At 29.1% G+C, this 22,279-nt stretch overlaps 1 protein-coding gene across 1 annotated transcript in view; it reads left to right on the plus strand.

Moving 5' to 3' along the window:
* The first annotated feature begins 18,432 nt into the window (after positions 1-18,432).
* The window catches only part of Ptr (patched domain-containing protein), a 67,491-nt gene continuing 63,644 nt past the window's right edge, over positions 18,433-22,279 (plus strand). The window contains exon 1 of the mRNA XM_088191164.1: positions 18,433-18,837. The gene's annotated coding sequence lies outside the window, so the exon portion shown is untranslated. The remainder of the gene's footprint in view (positions 18,838-22,279) is intronic.

Consider the following 22,279-nt stretch of genomic DNA (forward strand, 5'->3'; position numbering starts at 1 on the left):
TATGAAGTGTTTAAACAATCTTCCTTACATTCAAGCACTTCTAAAAGCACTGTTATCTACGATTACCAAACCATTTTGTCATATTTATTTTTATTTTATTCGTTCATTCATTACATATACGAAATTTTCTTTTAAAAATTCGGGGAAATCTTTTTTCTTTGCAACAATAAGTATAGGAACACATCATCTTTGACAAAATATCGTCTTTCATTTATCGCTTCTGGATGCCTCTTAAGCTTTTATACCTAGGGCCAGAACATCATTAGTCAATTTATTGCAATAAAATATATTCCTATATTATTCATGAGTTTTTACAATTATCTGGAAGAAGCTTATGAGAAAGGAGTGCGTACAAAATTAATTGATTGTGCTATTTATGTGATTAAGGTGTTATTTATTTATATAATTTTATTTTAATTATTGCACATTTAATATTTATCTTTGAAAAAAAAATATACGTAAATTACTACTTTAATATCCTATTTCGATAACACTACTTAGCTTAATCACTAACAATAAAAATAATTTATTATCCGCTTCTGCTTTTGAGCAATATGGAAAACCTCATTTTCGTAGTTTTAAGCCATTTAGACGTTTTTGTTTTCATCTTTAAGCCATATCTTTTTTTATTCGATACTTTTTTCTCCAATACTGGTATTACCGGTATCTGTATTACCAATGTTGCGAACCTAGTTACAACATAAACGTCACTTGGCGAGTGATGGAGAGTAAAAATAGTTACCATTACTCCTTACACGAAAGTATGATATAAAATTTATTGTTTAAATACACTTTTAATATTATTTGGTCATTTGGTGTATGACACATAAACAAATAAATGTCAAAAATACTTATTGTAAACGTAAACTTTATCTATGTTTCTAAGTTTTAAGTAGACCATTTCTAGTTTGAAAGATAAATACGATAATCGCTCTGCTTTTCGCATCAATCAATACGTGATACGGTAACACTGTTCTAAAAAAACAAACATTTAAAGTTGTCCAATAAATAAATAATTAATAATCGCAGAGTAATATAAAAACAAAATCACAAAAAAATATAAATTTATTACTGTGGAAAATAGGTTTAGGTCATTTATGTGCGAGGTAGGGGGAGGAGGAGGAGCTTTTAATCAATAGTTAAAAAATGGCTTACAATTTGGTTATACACATTTGGCGATTCTTATATGTAAATATTGAATTACTCTGCATTTTATTAAAATTGTAGGGCATTTTAAAACTGAGGTCGTGTAGTTGAAATATTACTTTTCAATTATGATTTTAAAATTGTTTAATGACGTAGTCAAGTATTTTTGTTAGGAAATATTACATAAAATCCATAGCATGTTCGAATGTAATAATATTATCGTTGAAGAGAGGAGTAAAATGCGCTGTTTAATCGTTAAACTGGAACCTTGAAACGAATACATAGAGATCAGTTAAATCAGAGCACTCAAATGCGTCGATTTTCATCTCGAGCGCTAATGAATTCATATTTTACAATTATCGAATCGTTTCAAGGGCGAGCGTGTATGGTCGAAAAAATGTGGCTTGCGACTGCGATCATTTATTTGGCCCTGATAATAATGTTATCGGGGCAGTTTTTAAATATGTTTTTATATGTTTAATTAATTTCCTTCCCCTCTTTGGTGGAAATGAACGAATACGTGACCACTTCCTCGACTGACTCTCTCCGGCTTAAGCTAGAGTGGGTAGACAAGTTCCGAGATTTTAAGCGGCGCTTTAAACGACAAGATTGCAAAATTACTCCTTGCGGGACGCCAGTGTTTATTAGATTCGTCCCGTTTGGAAGCGCTTATCAGTAATCAGATTACGGCGTTCGTAACGTAACTCGAGTTGCGTCGCCGGCAATCCACGCACGCGGTTTGCGTAACAACTTTCTTTGGAAGCGCGCGAGTTTTGTATCGCTGGATTGCGTCACTTTTCAATAAGACATGGTCACCGTAGTAATTAGCGGGGTGACCATATTTCACTGGTGCAATTTATCCTTATATCTTTATTATCAAATTTTTCAGTGGCGTTTGCGCTGACCTTTGTTTTTACTTTGCTTTAAAACCTGCCTCAAATGATGTTTACAAGGTAAATGCTACTTTGTTAATTTCAAAATTATTAACCTTCAGTGTTTTTATATAAATATTCTTTAAGACGAGTAATTAATCTGATATATTAATGTAAATAGTAAAAGCTTAAATTTTGAATACCAGTTACAAACGCATTAACTAAAATCAATAAACAAGTTTAATCTCATAATTATTATATAACATAGCAACAAGTCGAACGTAAACTATAACCACAAGTTAAGTAACCCACAAACAGTAAAATGGTGTTACTTTATTTATATCACGCGTATTAGACAGTATTTTTATTTTTTCAATATTTAATTTATTGTTTATAAAATATCCTATTTTAAATATGCATTAATTTTATAAAATCCTTAGCTCTCGTATTGCACACGAGAAGACAAAGGGATGTTTATTTAAAGAACAAAAACATCAACATTCAGAATACGAGCAACGACTTTGTGTTATTTTCGACTTACATTTTTGGCAACTAACCATGTATATTTTTTATTTTCTTGTCGTATTCGAAATGCATCTTATAATGCTCGTGGAAAAATGAACTTTGATTATGAGACGAAACGAACTTAGGAACGACACTTTCTATCATTTCATCACAAGAAAAAATAACGAAACAAAGTAAGCCATATTTAGATTATTTTATTATCAGACTCTCCTCTGGCATTTAATGATTGCGCTGCCGAAAGTATCACCGTTACTTGCGCTGGGCGATTGTTTAAATTATGGTTATAAGAGTATAAGGAAATATCACGAGTTTTATTAAGTAATAGTATTTATATCACCAGTAATTCAATCAGCTATTATTTTTTTTTCACTTTTAAACGAGGTTATCCTTTGAACGGTATGTTAATGTCGGTAACGTGGGTCAGATGTCAGATGTGATATGTTTCAATTCGCACCGCTAATCCGAAACCTTGTAGGTCAATAAAAAAGCGCGATTTGTGTGACCCAGTATGTTTTGATTCAGCCAGTGGGCGATTTGGGATTTTTAATGATTGTGATGAATTAACACAAGGAACGGTATGTCGCGCTTGTGTCATGTAATATTATAAATCGTGACTCTTACAGGTCAGCGTTGAATCATAGCAGCGGTTAAGTGTTACAGTAAATATTTGGGAATTTTTTAACACTTTCGTTTTTTGTATGCACAGTTCAATTTGGCAATCGATAATATTGTGTATGTATGTACATATATTTTGCAAAATAAAAATAAAACGAGGCGATGAGAATGCTAGAAACTAATTCAAGGAATGATCGTATAGCATTCTGGTAAATTTTCGAAATTTATTCGATATAATTTGTGCGTTTATTTTGATTTTTTTTAATAATAACAGTTATATATAGTAATACAAGTATATAGCCGTACAATTTTTGTAATAATAATAATAATATACATGTATACGTGCTATGTTGCTGTCGCTGGGATGCCGCGTTATCGTAGACTTTAAGATAAATCGGGTAGATTCGTGTGACTGCTTGGCTGGACCAGATTGGAAGGCTGAAGTGAAAGTGGCTGCTTTTTTTAAGCTTCAAATGGTCGTCTCAGTGGATTTGGCGTAGCTCTGATTGGACTCTGACGATCTTGCTTTGATCTGATCACTTAAATTGCAGGCCAAATCAGTAATTCTTTCTGCAACTGTATTTCGAGACAGATATATTATTATTTTTTGAAACTTTAGTTGAAAAACAATTAAGATTGTGTTTTATATTGACACTGCTAAGCTTAAACTTTTCCTTTTCTAATATTTATAAGCTTAACTTTGCCATTGATTTTTATTCCACTCATAATTAAATTGTGGAAATAAGTATTAACAATAAACTGCCAATTAAATGGACATTAAAACAGGTACATCTGTTTATTTTCCATTGAAAGATGAATTGGCTTAGTTTGTATATTGGACTTGACATAATAAAAGTTTTAAAACTATAATTAGCGTTAGAACTTTCATTAAGGACGGAATAGCGTAGTTCGTAACGTCTCAGACTAGTAACTCTAAGGTTACGGGATCGAGCCCCATGCAGAGGCACTCAAATTTTAATGTAATAAAGTATGCTTTATTAAAAAACCGGCCCAAGCGGCAGTGACGTATATTGGTTATAAATTATATTACACATAATAATTTATAAATATTAATATGGATCTCACACTTTCAGTCTAGTGTTAATACTTACACGTAGGTACTCATTATATCTGATTGATTAAATCAGTTGGTACAGAGTAATGCACTGGGCTTATGCCTGTCGGGTTACAAGGGAAGATTTATTAATAAAAAAATGTAGGTCAAGATAGGTTTAGTTAATTCGTTTGTTCAGCAAATGGACCCTTCGCAATTGTTAAATTGAGTTTCGTAGACATTTAAGATCAACATATAATTTTACTAGCGCCTATCAGTTAAATTATATTTTCACTAGTAGAATATATATATATATATATATATATATATATATATATATATATATATATATATATATATATATATATATATATATATATATATCTACTGGTGAAAATGTATTTAGATTTCATTTGTGAAAATATAAATTCACTTAAAAATACACATTTTAAAAAATATTTTCGGAATAGATTATATCCCGAAAAAAGTATGCAAAGGATAGCCCGAGAATTTCTAATTTAGAATCAGGGACGTCATTTTAGCTTTTTCCAAGGAGGAGGGCAAAAGTTGGACAGTCAGTGGTCGTTTTTTTAATATTAGAATTTCATTAGGATTCAAAGTTTTTCAATACATGATATGCATTTTTTAGCCAAATTTAAGAAGGGAGGGAGGGGGGGGGTTAAACGCTCCATCTGCTCCACCACAAAATGACATGATGTAAATAACGTTACGATTTGAAAATAGTTTTGCGAATTTCATGACGTCAGAGTTCACCATACGAGAGTTTTTCCTGCTTTAGCATTACAGTCAGGATTACAATTTCCATTGATAATAAATATAAAAAAATATGTACTACTTTTATGTACTACATTCAACATGTCGATGAGTGTGCCTCGTTGATGCAATAATCATGTACAAAAAACATAATCTAAATTCTTTGTTCGTTCTATGATATGTCAAAAGCTCACTCCAACCCCTCGAACGCCATTCCATTCCAAACCATCTCACGAGTGCACTCGTTGCATAACCATTACGAAACTCGAAAGCACTAACCTTATAAGGCGGCCGGAGTTGCGTTATTGTTTTTAGTTTCGACATTGACCGGTCCAAGACCATCCGATCCCACGTGTATCCAAAAATATGACCATACCATGTGTGTGTGCTTTATAAATTTATGTGTCAGCTGTTAGAAAGTTTAGATAACAAGGAAATCCAAAGGTATCGTTGCTACATACATACGCACGTGGGTATCTCGCAATCTTTCACGCACTCTTTTTGTCGGGTTATATGGATTCTGGTTATTAGATCTGATGGTCGTGACTATTTTTTCAATCGTTTTATGAAATATGGGTCTGTTGTGCAATTTTATAAAACAAGCGTTTAGGAGAGAGCGATGATTATGGGCGGTGGTTTATGTGTTAAAATATTATTTAATTATATATAATTACTGTAAGATTCATGTCTCTAATTGGTGTTTTAATTTTATATTTATGGTTTATTTTTTAAACTGTTAAATGATGCCTTTAAGTTAAATCAAATAGTATATATTTAAATTGATAAATTAATTAATTTACTCTTTATCTTTATTATTTTTAAGAGGTTTTAATTTATGACACTTGTTTATTAATACAATCTTCATTCATAATAACAATTTCCTAGGTAAATCACGAGAAATGCTAACTATGCACTATGATGTCCTTATTGAAATGATATAGGAAGTGGCACGAGGCTAAGGAAGCAGAAAAATTGACATTGACTCGAATGATGGATCTTATTGTGTCGTTTCTTATCATAGGCCAAGATCTGTATGTATTCTTGGAGAGATTTCTTGCAAAACTTATCATGATCTCAAAATTTTTTCCTAATGGTTTCTAAAGTATTTTATTACATCCGCACTGTCTGTCAACATAGTTATAATATATTCTAATTTATTTTGTTCACAAAATATGAAGTCGATTACATACATTAAGAAATAAACTTCTCAATAGTAATTATCAAATACTCGATAGTCACCGATTTAAATTAATAGTGGTTTTACAAAGTTTTAATCAAAGTTGAAAAAGTTGTCACCTCGTCGATAGCCTTGAAAAAATTTCCGCGTCCTTTATAATTTCAGGTTTATATCTGCATACATACATACATATATGATTTAATTTTACAATAGCATTAAAATGCTTTAAATCAAGGTTGTATGTACCATAGTGAAGGCGATAGCTTAACGTTTAATTAAAGTTACCTCTTATTACAACACACTATTTTAATATAGGTGTTATTTGTCGAATTAGACTTGGAAAGTCGTTGATATATTGAGACGGTATGTCCGATAACGTGTGCATGAGATAAGGCAGCGATCCTGAAACAATGGTTCACGTATTTTATTCAAATGTAATTGATATTTTAAATTATGTCAGTACTCTCATTAATTTTTACTGAGATTATATATTTCACTGGGTTTTTAGCTATTTCAATAGTTAATTTATTAAATATTTTATTCCTTGTTCTCGTTGAGTCCAAAAGTTATCGTCTGCAATTCACTGCCAGCAATTAATCGTTAGCAGTTTACCACCGCGACAATTGATCGCAGAAACATTTTATATTATATTATATTATTATATTTTGGTAAAAAAATTTCGCTACGCGGATTTCATTGGATTAGGTTTGGGTTTGAACAGAAAATGGACGTTTCGAAACTATTACCGTAAAGTTATATTTTCAATAGTATTATAATAATTTTATTAACTAGGCCAGTTGAAATGTGTGAAGCAATTCATTTATAATTCAATTGCGCAATATCAGTGAAATTGAATTTTTCACTACGCGGATGATAAAAATAACACCTTTAGAAAAACCGTATTTTAAATTAAAAATGACCAGATATAAATTATATTTATTGTCTGGTGATAGTGATCATTTGTAGGCTATAGATTATTTATGCGATCAACTAATGCGGCGGTAAACTGCTAGCGATTAATTGCTGGTGTTAAATTACAGCGATAAATTTTCGATACGCCGTTCTCGTTTCATTCTTTCAAAAATAATGAATGCTTTAGAATTTATTTAAGTTATATAAATATTTTGAGAATCGCTCGTAATAGTAGACCCTAAACGAAAATGAAATTAGTACCTAGCATTGCCCTCAGTAACTTCAGGTTCACCTTGGATAGGTGTATCAAAAAATTTCCCTTTTTACTTTCGTTGTCTAATCGGAATTCTCATCTTCCACCATTATTGTTTCTCAATACGCCTGGACAATAACCTCTCGGCCTTCGGTACCGATCGGTCACTTCAGTAAAAAGCGAACATTTATTTTTAAATTATTCGGTAGAGGTAAAAAATAACTATTGCACAAATACAGTATCTAAAATAGAAATAGCAAACACGAATGCCAGCCTCTGTAGGTAAATATAATTATGTATATGAAGAATATGTGAACATAATTTACCTTAACTTTGCCACCTTTGAACTGTAGAAATTACCGCTATTAAGTTGCTAGTTTTTTTAGCCCTTCTGTTTTGGTAGTACGAGTATGTAAACGACTAGTTATATTATAAAATGATATATGTATTTATAAAGTATTTATTTAATTAGGTTAAATCTGAGTTTTAAGCTGTTTTGCTTTTTATCATCCATGAAACAGCAAAAAAATTTCACTAAATTTCAATAATTTTTAAGTTTAGTTAGTTCAGAATTTAACACAATTTTACAAAAAAGAGATAATTTAATTATTGTGTATAATTAAATTTAAAAAATATTGAATTTCACTCTTTTTAACAAAAAAATACACGTGAAGAATTGTAAATTATTGCCAAAATAGCAAGCAATTTTACATATTTATGAAAGAAAAATAATATCAATTAACTGTTTTCTTGTTTTTTTTTCACTTTTAAAAAAATTGATTTACTTATGGACAAGTTGAGTGTCATTTAAATTGAAAATAATAGAGTGAAATTTTCACTAAAAATTTCAACCCTATTCTGATTTTTAAATTTACAAGAAACTCGTACGTTATATATGAGAACCTAATTCTTATGCAAGATTACATAAAATCATTATTGATTTCTTACCTTTTTCCAATAAATATATTCTGATTGTAAATTGTAGATGGGATAGTAAACAATTTTGCATATTTATGCTACAAAATTGAGGCAATTAAATTTTTGTATCAAATTTGTTTTCCTAATAAAAAAAGTTAAGTGGCATTTGAAATAATGATAAAGTGAATTTCAAAAATTTCATGACTAATTATCTTGTGATTTGAGTGTGAAGACGCTCTGTAGAGATTCATATAGGAGAGGAACAGCAAGAATAATAAACTAGTATTATAAAGCACATATTACTTACTTCAATCACAGATGATTATAAAAGTGCACTGTATCATTATGCAATATTTCCAGCGCTCGCCGCTTTCGGTGTAGATTGCAGGTCAATGAAAACTGCACCTGCTCTACTTCTAATGCTTATAATGAATATGCTAATACTTCCAACAAGTGCGTCACAAGTTAAACTGTTCGTTCGGATAACTCTAGTGATATTGGCCAGTAGTTTTGAGTGTTCATCGAATTCTTTTGTGGAAGCTCATCAGAAGTGTGCCACGCGCTGATTGTTCTCGCAGCGAAGGTTGGCCGCGACTGCTTTCGGATGCAAATCGCTGTTTGGCGATTCAATATACATCGCCGGTCATCGTCAGCTCTTTTGTCATCTCGGGCACTTGTTGAACGGCAAAAGAAAGTCAAGGTGAATGAGGAGATGAAGAGAAAGATGTTATCTTTTTTTTAAATCCTTGATGAACATGGTTAGCATGCAATTTTTTTGTGAACATTGACCTCAAGATCAACTGTTTCATTGCGTATAGGATTAATTAGGAAGATAAGATTTATTCAAAGATAGAGAGGAGACAATCGTAGGCAGATGCAATATAAAAACATACATGTATTAGAGTCAAATAAAAAATATCCTTTCCAATTGCGCAAAAAACGTAACAAATATAAGTGTTACATGTAAATTTAACCTATCGGAAAGGAATCCATTTTTTACCTAAAATTGCGTTGGTATACTTGATAAATATACGATTGTTTCTTCATTGATAATAATGTTTCTAAGCTTATTGTAAGAAATATCTCATAATAGCTAATGAATCAACACGAATGGTCGTTAAGATTTAAAACAGATGAGATAATATGAGTTATAAATACGATTTACATTTTTTTCGAGAGCAATAAATATATTTTTGGGTTTCACTTCCAAACTGTGATTTAATTTCGCAATGATTTTAAGTTTTGCCATTCTTTACAAATGTGGTTTTAGTATTGTGTGGTTAACTCATTTTTTCCTAATTCATTATTAAATTTAGTTGAATTATATATTATATTCTTAGATATTTGCAAAGCAGCCTGCACAGGCTGCCCTGTGTCATACATGTGTCATACATTGGCCGCCACATAATTACTAATTAGGTTTTACTTCTACATATTATCACATTAATATCACCTTTATATTTGTCAAATGTTTTTTATTTAATTTTATTTGCATAATTTTTTTTTTCTATTGAAGTCATATCCACTAGAAGACAAAATGTGAGATACGTTTACTGGCTTAATGTTTTAAAGTCGCCAATTATCTGCAAAAGGTGACGACACCGTAAGAATAATAACAAACTATAATCTCAAGAGCTGTTAATCTCTAATCTAAATTTCACATTTTGTCCCACTACGATGAGGTTGCCAAGATGCACAACAATGGAAATTCCACCTTCAGGCGTGGTTCTTTGGTTCGGTCGCCTTGTTGGCCGGGACAACCTTGCACCTTGAGAGACAGTGGTCTAATTATTATGCGCATAAATGTTTGGAAATGTCCGAAATTCGTCCTCATCTCACGCTCGTGACTTTGTGACACACTTCGCGTAGCGTGTGTGAAAATAATTAAATCATCATTTCTGGCGGATTTTGGACTATCAAGATGTGTGCGCGAGTCCAAATCGGTATGACCGAGTTTCTGAGACCGTTATGAAAATTTTACTTTTACCGCAAAAAATAGTAATAAGTAAAAAATATCGCACGGCGGCAATTAATTTCCGCGTTGTCTTTTTTATTATGTGATTTTAATTTACATTACTTTAAATAAATTATCCCTGACTCTACTTTAACAATATATGATATTACTACTTTGCACTAAATCTGCAAAAATAAGTATGACAGCGTTCTCGCTTATATACCACAGACGAAAGAGGAGTACAATTTTTTTTGGATCTTTGACTAATCTATATTCTTTATAGCAAAAGGTATATTTTTATTTTTATATTATATACATCTTTTTAGACTCTCTGTCACATTGAAAAATATGATTTTTTTTCGAGATTATGTAACAATGATTGCTTTACATGCTCGCTCGGTGGCGATATTTTGTTGTATTTTAAATACACATTTTTGTCATTTTACTATTAACACTTTACCTACCGCTCACGCCAATTGGCGTCCTGAGTGTGCCGAAAGTTAAACACCACAGACGCCAATTGGCGTGCTGTGTATGTGATCGTTTCCATGTCAAATTAAAAATATATGTTTAGTGTTTTATTTGATTTTTTTTAAGAGATGACTAAATAAATGTATGAATTTACATTTAATTTTGAATTTTTTTTTTTAAAATTATATTTAGACAAATGCGAAGGTTTTATAAATATATTTTGTATTTCTTCCGGTATCTTCTTCATCCAGCAGTATGACTACCAGACAAACTTATATATCTTTTGATGTGGTCCGAATATTTTAATGATTTTTTCTAGACATGTTATAAATGTATCAATGCATCAATTCAAGTCATTAATAAGTGTTTCTCAACTTCTGTTTGGATATGTTTCATTCGATTCACATTTGTAAGTCGTAATATTGTTATAAAAGTCTTAATATAATATGACAGGCGCAAGACTGGTGCGTTACAACAGGATAGCAATAAGCATTTACGAGTCTTGAATCATTAATATGTATTTTATACATGTACTATCTAATTTAGCTTTCAAATATTAAATGTCACTAAGCTGTAGCTTAGATTTTTATTATTTTCTAGATGTTTTTCCCATGCATGTAATATATTATCACTTCAGTCAATAATTGTAAATTTCACAGTAATGACCAAATAATGTTAAAATAAAGGTTATTTTGTATCAGTTTATCTAATTATACATTATGACTTTTATTTTTTAATATTATTTGTTATTTTAGATATCTATCGATTTGTAATTATATAAAAATCAATACTTTATTAATTCATTCATGTACTTTAGAAACGCTTCGTCGATGTGTTTTATAAATAATAACTATTAATAAATTTTATTTTATGATTTAGGTTGTACGCCCCTGGAAACTATTATAATAGTGAACAATTTTCCTGTCTCGACTAATAGTCGTATACGACTCACTTATAAGCTAAGACATTATTGCTCAATTACGATATGGTACCTATGGATTATATTCGCAATTGTCTCATGTGTCTGAATTCATATGTGAAACTATTATTTTAGCAGAATTCAGTTATATAAATAAATAAAAATATTAATATTTTTATGATTGTCATTGATGCAGTTAATTGAAGACTTTTTTCAGTTAAATTAACAGTAAACTTGATTTAAAAATATTTCAGTTAACTTTGTTAGCCAGCCTGATCATCTTGTTTGAAAGTGCGGTTATTCAAAACATTAAAAAGTCGTAAATTTGTGAAAACAATTCTGACTAAAAATATATAAATAAAAAAAAAGAATTTAGTCCAAAATATAAAATATATTACGCATCTTATTCTAAAATAGCTAATCATATAAAATGATAATTATACACGAGAAAAATAAACATTGTTGTTAAATTTAATGGCCATCTTGTAAGCTAAGCTTTCACGTGAAGATGGATTAGAGGCGGAACTAAATAATAACGCGATTGGTTCTAAATTATCATTCTCTCCCATTCGTTAAAGATTTTTTGAGGATGTCTTGAACACTTGGTCACATTAGGAATCACTTGACGTTCAATAATCATTCTCGAACGCATTCACCAATTCAACCTTTTTTCGCATTCGACACCGCCACCCGATACTGACACTTGCTATTTTCTTACGATGGTACGAACGACAATAAAAGATGAGCTCAAATGAAAACGACTTCATCTGTAACAGGACACTAGAGTGCCCATTACTGACGTCATAGTTCCCATGGAAAAACTGTACAGTCATTACGTTTCTTGTTTTTTAAACCTACGAATCCTTCGATGTGCCATTGATATTTTATTTTAGAACAATATTGCTTATATTAATATTTTTCAATTACACAAGCATTTAAACAATTTATATGATTATCCTTACACAGCTTTCGTGCGAATATACATCTGGGTCATGACGGCCTTCCGAGTTCGTTCGTTTTCATCGGGCGCGTGTGTTTGCCTTAATATATAAAATCTAAATTAAACACGACCATTAGAGCCTTAATTGTTGATAATTATTTGCATGATATTGGCGAAACAAAGGAGTCGGCGTTCGGTCTTCCGGTCGTACCTCCGCGGCAAGATTATAATATAATATAAGTTAATATTTTAATTAAATAATCGACGGATGCTTTGAGCCCACTCCTCAGCGTCTGGACCCGGACTGATTTATAGGTGCTATCGGCCTACTCGCTATCAACGAGAGTAATAAAGTTGTGCTGAAAATTTAAGAAGCTAAATACACATTTGACAAATTGTTATTTGATCTTTAAATGAATTTGGAATTTAATTTAATATAGATTTTTATTAATTTAAAGCTAAATTATATTTAAAAATATTATTATTTAATTCTAACAAAATAATATATACATATAAAACAGATATTTTAAAGTGAATCTTATTCAAATGTTAATGCACTCTATCCATTAGTGATATAATGTAATGCTATTGTATGTTATTAAATACTTATTATTTTTTTAATAATTTTTAAATTAGTTTATAGGTTGAAAGCAGCATACCAAATGTATGTATGTAATATGATACCAAGGTTTTTAATTAATTTATAATGTATTTGGTTTACTTTTTTATTTATTGCATAAAATATTTCTTAAGTTACTAATCTCGGTTAACATACAAAGTCTACTGGTTTTAATAATTAAATATGTTTAATAGGGACTGAATATTATATCAATTATAAAATTATTTAGTCCCACTAAAATTTGACAAGATCAATGCGTAACGCACGAAGTTAATAGTAGGAAAAACAATAAATATTTTAATAATGGTTTTAAGCTTGGCTAAATTTATTGTAAGTGATGTCTTAATTTTGATTTATTTTTTATTTAATAATTTAAAAGTAAACAATAGAGTATTTTTTACACTAAATTTATTTTGTCATTTATAGCTAAAAATATTTAGATTCGTTAAGAGCTTCAATATGTTAACTATTTACTGATGTTGTGATATATATTAAAAAAAACTCGTAGATGTTGTGATATATGCAATATTCTTAGAATGTTATCTTTCCGCAATGCATTTGCAACAGATACTTGAATTCTTACTAATTTATAGCGAATACTTTGACTTAGTTTGAAAATAGATTTTTTCACGGTGGTGTTCCATTTTAACAAAAAAGTTCCTTTATCGTTTTAGAAGTTTAGAACCCGTTTTTGTATATCACATGACGACTGACTTTATCATAAAATTTAAATTCTCAAACTATAAGCTTTTTGAAATTTTTTAGACCTATCGATTTAATCCCTCTATTAAGTGGTCTATTTGTTAAAAAGAAGAGCTGCGCAGTGATATTTTTTCGCAAATGTGTGAAAATATGTTTTTTTTAGTTTAAATTCGTAATAATTTATTTATATTAAAGGTTCATATTTAGGGCTTAATTCATGCATTTTTTTGCTAGCTTAGATTATATGAATAGCTATAATTAGTAATTATTAAATATAATATAGGACAATAATCTAACTTAATATTAAAGCAATATGATAAATATGAAAAAAATAATGAATAGTTACAGTTTTAATTTAGTACTTGGTAGACTGAAATTTGCAATTTGCGTAAACATAACGAGAGTTTGTTTAAGATCTATCTGACTAGAATAGTAGTTAAAAATTACTAATAAATATTGATAGCTCATATTTATCATTGACATAATTGAAGTATATTTCTCACACAAAACGAACCGATTTTGTAATGGATAAAAACATATTGGTAAATCGCTTCTACGTGAATTAGATTATTATGACATTATATTTTCTAGACACAGCTAGAATTTAAAAGTAGCCCATACACGCACATTTTTAAACAGCGACTCTAAACTTTCGCTTTATGTTTTTTTTTTATATAAAACAATGTAAGATAATAATATTTAAATTGCAATGTCACACTTACACAAATTAAATCAGCATACTTGTGTGAAAATTCAATTAAAACTTATTCTTAAACGATAGGATATGGAAATTATATTTTTTATTGTTCGTACGAATTGGGTTATTTGCTCGTTACATCATGAGAAGAACATTCTCATCTACATATTTAATTAGCCCATACAGACCATGAAATACGGACAAGGAAGTCTTCGGTCCGAATCCTCAACACTCGACTTAATTTCACATGCATGAGAGATTTCTTATAAAAAATCGAGCACAAGAGCTGCATGCACCTTTGTTTATTATGTAAAAATATAAACAACATATTATAAACTTAGACGATATTTTATCTAGAAGCACATACGAGCGTGAAGCTCCATTATTATCATATAATATAACGTCCCGCGAAGTTCCGCACGAAGCGCCCAAAATCGACCAAATACGGAAATACCTATTTTTTTCTAAACATGCAAATTATTAATATCGTTTATTGTTTACTTTTTCTATTTCCTAAAGAGCAAAAAGAACAAAAATTTCATGCATATTTAAATTTCCTCATAATATATTTTTTAGTTGATAAATATACTATAAAACTTTTTTTATAGACTTAGGATATTTTATTTTATTTTTAAAATATCCATTATTAAAAACTATTGATTTTTACTACCTTTTTTGTTAATCTGATTTAAACTTTGGCAGTTATTGTTTTCGCAAAAAAGTATATAGACATATTTTGACTGTGGTTTAGAGATTTCCTGGTGATCTTGAACTGCATTTTCATTAACGCGTCGTGAAAGGTAGTATTTTTTTTATCGTAATGTACATAAAGCAATAACTTTATGGATATACAAAAATATAAAAAAAATAAAATAAAATGTTGTTTAAAGAGCTTATGATATTATAATTACCGTCGTTCGACGACGACGAGTGTGCGGTACGTATGATTATTTGTGTATCAACAGAAGCGCACGAGGTATAGAAATTAGTATATGAACGATGTTTTCGTATTAAAATAGAATATATGGCTTTATACAATAACTCATTATTAAAACAATCGACTTAAATGCGTAAAATAATCACAGAAATACGTGGTTTATTATCAGATTTGTTTTGTATTACCATTAAATGGCATATTTTAGTATTTTAAATGCCCCTCCCCCATAAATGACGTACCTGTCTCTGTCTCTCTCTTCCCTAAAAATACGACAGAAAAGCGTGCAGCGTAAAATTATTAACGCAACGAAAACTGCCAGTTCAATTTTATCAACATACTTATACTAACATACAATGTTTTATTAATTTCAATACAAGCTATATAGTAAGAGAAATAAATAATTCTAAAATAAAATAATATTATAATTGTATATAATATATGCGTTAGTATAAAATACAACAATATTTTAGAGCTCTTTATACGAACTTTTATGATATTTTTAATTAGATTAAAAAAGTATTGAAAATAATTCTATGGGTAAATATGTAAGAAAATTATGTTTTTAATTTCGACACAAAAACGAGATTTGAACAAATTTAAAAATGTGGAAATCAGATAAAATTTAATAGTTAACATAAACAGCGTTTAACCATATATCAATTTGACCGGAACAAACTGAATATTGAAGGTCTCAGTTATGATGTGTCAATAGGTCAAACCGATAAGTAAAAGTCATAAAAATGATATAAAAAAACTTTACGTATTGCAAAAGAATAACTATCGCTAAGAGATTTGACACGCTGTGTATTTATTAAATAAAACAATAACAAGTTGACACATCGTAAACACGACTTTAACTGTTCGATTGTTAAAACCGCATATATGTACATCAATGAATATCGATAGGTGGCAGTAATTTGATTATGCACGGTTAACCAATTTGTGTTTATTTTATATAATGAACGGTTAACTCTAACCGTCAGGAAGTAAAAAATATATATTGTATATAAAGTAGTGGTCTGAAGCAAGTTATAATTATTACGAATAAATGATACCGAATTGCGTTATTGTTTTATTAGTGTCGAAACCCAGCTGAAGTTATAGCGTTTTTCGTGTTTCGGTTATATAATACGACATAAGAGTTACTTCTTGTAAATTACGTGTGGAAAAATAATATCGTGTTACAAAATTTTGTGGCGTCAATCGTTTATAACAGTAACGTATTTTTGTGAATTTATATTGCTTAATAAATTAATACATAAAATAATTACATTTTTAGAAAATATGAACATATTTTAATTATAAATTAAATTAAACAATAATAAAATATCGTCCTTAATTATTATTTTTTTATGTACTTAATTTCAAAGTTATATATTTGTACCTATATTAATTTATTTATTGTAAATTTTCTGTTGAAACACGAGAGGCATTAACCCAATGTATTACAACGGGTAAACATAATGAACAAATAATAAGTCCTATATATCAATAGGTGTCTTAACTGTGATGATCGATCGGAATTATAATTTTATAATAATCACTTATTTCAATCTCCTAAATACAATAGAAATTTTGAAACATACAATATTATATCCATATGGGATTCGAACTTGGGTCTTTCAGGTATTAGTTACCGACTTGTACCACTTGTCTATAGTACTGGTTAAATATATAATATAAAATACAATAATATATTTTGCTAATCTATCCTAATTTTTTATTTAAAAAAATGGACATTTCAATGTTGAAAAAACCAGTTTCATTGATTTATAGACATAATTAACGTACAATCGCAATAAACATACTTCTAAAACAATAAAACTGGTTTTATTTATTATTTTAAACATTTTTTCTATTATCAAATTTGAGATTTAATGGTATTCGAAGCTTGTAATGGAACAGAGCAAAGCGAAACACAGTTTTATGTTTTTTTTGCACGTATTTTTCATACTTATTTTGTAAGTTCTGCTATTCAATAATACATAGAATAGCTTTATTCAGGATCTCTTGGTGATAATCAATAAACTGTATTATTTTTTCTGATAGTATTTCTAGCAAAATCTATTTAAAATGAGACCTTAAAGGGAAAAAACTAGCAAAGTTAACGGAACTTAAGTAATTTTATCGGTACTTAGTTAGCACGGCACCACGTTCAAAAATCACTAGTTGTTACACCAGGCTGCGTTTCCCGTGTTGTTCAAACCCAAATCCTAAACAAATTAATCATTATACCATCATATTCGTTTATGTTAGGTTTTGGTTTGAACAGCAAATAGACTATAAAATATTTTCATATTCATATCTCATTACATATAATAAATTCATAAACGTGCGAACGCTGATTGGCTAATGTGTGCATGCGTTGAGAGCACGACGCCGGCCCGGCGACGTCACCAAGACGCTAGAAAGAGACGAGTGAATGCTAGAAAGAGACGCGAGATGTGACGTCGCGGTCTCGCCCTAAAGCGTGCATTTTGTGAATATGCTCACGGGAAACACAGTGGGGAGCAACAACTGGTGGTTTTTGAGTACCATTTTATTTTTGGAGTAAAAATGCAAAATAATGTATTTTGATATAGCAAACTATCAGTTAATTTATGTATTATATTTCTTTCGGTTATACATATAAAATCAGTGTTTCTCAAATATTTTATATTAGACATACAATGTAGGTATGTATTGCTGATTGCGTCAATATAATAAGTGAGGTTAGATTAGGCTCAAACTGATTGTAACAATTTTTATTTTAAAATGATATCAGTTTCGAAATAACAATCGGTCAGAATATACGAATAAAATTTCATCTCTCGTTGAATCGAATGAATTTTATTTTGTCTTATGAAAGAAATGAAAGACTCACGCGAAAGGCGACATTCGCCAATTGGGGTTGTCCGGTGGAAATGCACCAGAAGCACCCACACATAAGTAGAAGTGCACTCTTGGTGGGGAGAAGCAGCGCGAGTTTCACTTCTGGCAGTTGCCGTTCGGCCGTCCGACCACCGACACGCTGCGTGCGCCGCTGTAGTGTGAACACACCCCTACCCTCGCCGTTACACATACCCTTACCTTATCTCGTCGAATAAATAAGAAACGCACAATGAAGACTTTAGACTTAAATCGCGGGTGATCAATTGTACCGATTTCAATTTAAATTCACTTTAATCAAAAGCATCCGAGACACTGCAATGATGAAATGTGTAGCAAATTGAAGTTTCCAAAATAAGAAAGTGTGTTTGTGTGCGTGTGTTTGTGCTCGAGGATCTGCTAGCCTTTCTTTCGCGGAGACTTGAAGAGAAAGGCGCCGCGGGGACAATTACTAAATATACAACAAACCAAACTGTGATTTAAGGTAATGTTCATTTACCATATAACCCTTTTTTAAAGTAGCTCATCTACTTTCAAATTACAGTATATAATAAATAAAAAAAACACGTTGATATAAATATTATATACAAATCTTTGTCATTACTTCATGAAATATTTTATTTCATAAATTAGAACTGTAGTAAACAAATAAAACTTTTTATATGTTACTTTTAAATGTATATGTATATATAAATATATAGTATGGTTTTAAGTAATGGAATGCTAGGAATCACTCTATAAAATAAGTGAAATTTAAAGCACACGCTTATATTTATAAATAAAACTTTTCTACTTATATAAATTAGCTCTGATCTGAAGTAATGTATTATCACCTCTTTTCGTTTTGTGTTAGCTACTTTTAAATAAAGCAGGTGGTTAGTAAAGGCTTCTAAAATATTTATTATTCGATATTATCTATTTTTATTTAATTATATGTTTATAAATGTTTTTTTTTTTTTTTATAAAAACTGTGATTCTAAGTAATTCGATGACCATAAAAATTATGCGAAAACTTTACGCAAAGCTTATCTTTTTTGCACGTTTCTCTGTTTTTCAACAAATCTTGCTAATAGGTGATATGTGATTTAATATTACTACATTTTATGTGTAAAAACCTATTTTTGGGATACATTTAAATGCGCAATTTTGAAAATGAAACGTGTCCATTGAAAAAAATCGTTTAAAATATGTTTTGCTTATTTTTACCAATTTTTCAATTTTATGTTTTTATTTTTGACACATGATAATTTATTTACAAAAATAGATTGGTGTTTAGGTATTTGGGTGTTTGGCAGTATTCCCAAAAAATATTTTTTTTTTTTATGTAGAACTGCACCCATATTTATTTATTATTTATTGAATAATTAGAATTGAATTAAGACAACCGTGGTAAAAAGAACAATATTTTTTATTAATAATTCACAAAAAATAATAGAATTATGATAAAAAATAATTCTAAATAAAAACGTTTCTTTAGAATTATTGTAATACATTTTATATATATTGTGATTCAATATTACCACCTTATATACAAAAAACGGCTTCTTTTAAATGCACTGTTATTGAATAGTTTCTTTAGTTTTTTTCGATATTACTAATTTTTATGTTTTTCACTACTTTCTATAAAAAAAAGTTAAATTTAACTGTTATTAGATGTTTTTCAAAATAATATTTATTTATTTTGGCTTTAAAATTTATCTATCCTATCCATAAATTATTTTTTTATAAAGTACTTTGTTAGATATTACGTAAAAATCTATCAGGCTACATTAAAATGCGCAGTTTAGAATAAAAATCTTTAATTTTAATGTTTAATCTAAATATATTCTTTAATTTATAAATTAAAAAAAATACTTTTTCGGTGTTAACATATTATGGTATATACATATGTCATTAATTATATATTAGCAAAAAACGATTCTGATAACCAATTTAATACTATTTCCGTTTTTTATTTATATATTTAAAATAAACTGTACAAGAAAAACTGGTTTTAGTTTTTCATTGTTTTTAGTTGGATTTTATCTCTTGGTTTATGTTGTTTTTAAAGTGGATATTTTATGATGTTTGTCGAATTATTGGGCTACTTTTAACTGCGCAATGATTTTTTTTAAAACATGTTCAATCAAAAAAAAATATCTTAGTTAAATAATAAGGATCTTAGGCAATTATTATTTTTATGTAATATTATGTTTTCACTTTTAGTATAAGATTAATAAATATACAAATAATATGATTAGTAGTAGCTTAATACATGTATATGATTATGTTCATATATTTATAGAATCCATTGTCTTTATAATTAAATGCGTAATTATTATTGTTTATTAAACTTACTATCATACTTTATACAGCATTCGTGTTAATAGTGACTATTTCTTTATTAAGTTGTTTCAACCTTGTTTATTCTGCAACATATATCTAAAACCTAAATCTACACATCGTAATAATAATTGCTAATCATGTGTCAGAAACTATGATTGAAATGCGAACGCGTGTGTGCAATATGCATACAAATTGTTATTTATAATAAAAAATAACTGCATAAACACAATGAGAATTTAATGAAATAATTTGAGAATGTATACTATTTTAACAGTCACTTAGAATAAATATGTGAATAAGTGTTTATTTTATATTATTCTTTAAACAAATTTTTAGTATCACTTAGTATAGGCTTTACAATACTAATTATAAATATAATACATCCGCACTGACAAAAAACCTTATTATACGCAGAAGGTAAACCACAGATAAGTCGTTTTAAGGGCCTTTATTTCTGTTGCCGTTTAAACCGGTTTTAATTACTCTTCGATAAAACATTGAAGCTATTTATAATACTCGTTATTATTTATTATGTTTCAATTTGGAGCTCCGTTTCAGTCTAAACTAAGTTAACACATTAAGCAGTGATATAATGACAATCTCGGAGACTGCCACTTGACTAAATTTAGGCAATGTGGGTGATATACTAAAAATACAAGGCCAAGTTTATAATGCAACAGAGATTTGACAAAATTTGTTTCACTAGAAAACTAGTTATCTAATAAAGTTACGAAACTTATTTTTTAATAAATTTTAATCAATGGATTTAAAAATTATATGAAATTGGATTTGGCTTATAAGTCTAATAATAATAGATAACAATATATAAAAAAATATTGTGTAATATATAGTAAATATTTAATTAAATATTATTAAAAACATACGTTTGTTTGAATATACAAATATAATATATAATATTCATTATATTATGATTAAAAATCCGTGTTGACATTTTACTTATCTTCAAACTTTACAAATAAATCCATAACCAATGTCAGCAGGCTTTAGTGGGCCAGCAACACGGTTTTTATCAGCAGTATTTTACAGTCACTAATATAGTTCGCTTCTCGGAGGCAGTGACAAAGTTTTTCGATTCTAAAATTCCGGTCTACTTTCACAAATCTTATTTTTTTGTGTTAAGCTCAAAGTTCAATTGACCGATGTCAGTATGTGAGCTATGATACTTATAAGGTCCGGAAAATTTATCTCCTGCCTTTCACCGCTAGCAATTTACCAATTGATCGCTTAAACAATTTATAGCCTACAAATGATCGCTAGCATATTTTATTAACAAGCCATAGATATCATTTATAAAAAAATATTGGGCATTTTGAGTTGAAAAGGTTTTTCTATGGGTGTAATTTTTACTATTCCAGAAATAAATATGCTTTCGGTGAAAGCTACGAGGAGCTGGAATAATAAATGCGATATGGTTCAAATTTTATTATTATTTTTTATTAGGAATATGTGTATATGTTTGATCTGACGTATATTATAAGTATGTATGTATATTCGAATAAAATGTTTTAATTTTTTTGTATTAATGCCATTATAACGCATTGAAAAAACTTGCCTAATCATGATAGATATATTTGCAATAA

Source organism: Plectrocnemia conspersa, unplaced genomic scaffold, assembly GCF_051122295.1.
Source record: "Plectrocnemia conspersa isolate PC_06_02 unplaced genomic scaffold, ASM5112229v1 ptg000008l, whole genome shotgun sequence".
NCBI classification, from domain to species: domain Eukaryota; kingdom Metazoa; phylum Arthropoda; class Insecta; order Trichoptera; family Polycentropodidae; genus Plectrocnemia; species Plectrocnemia conspersa.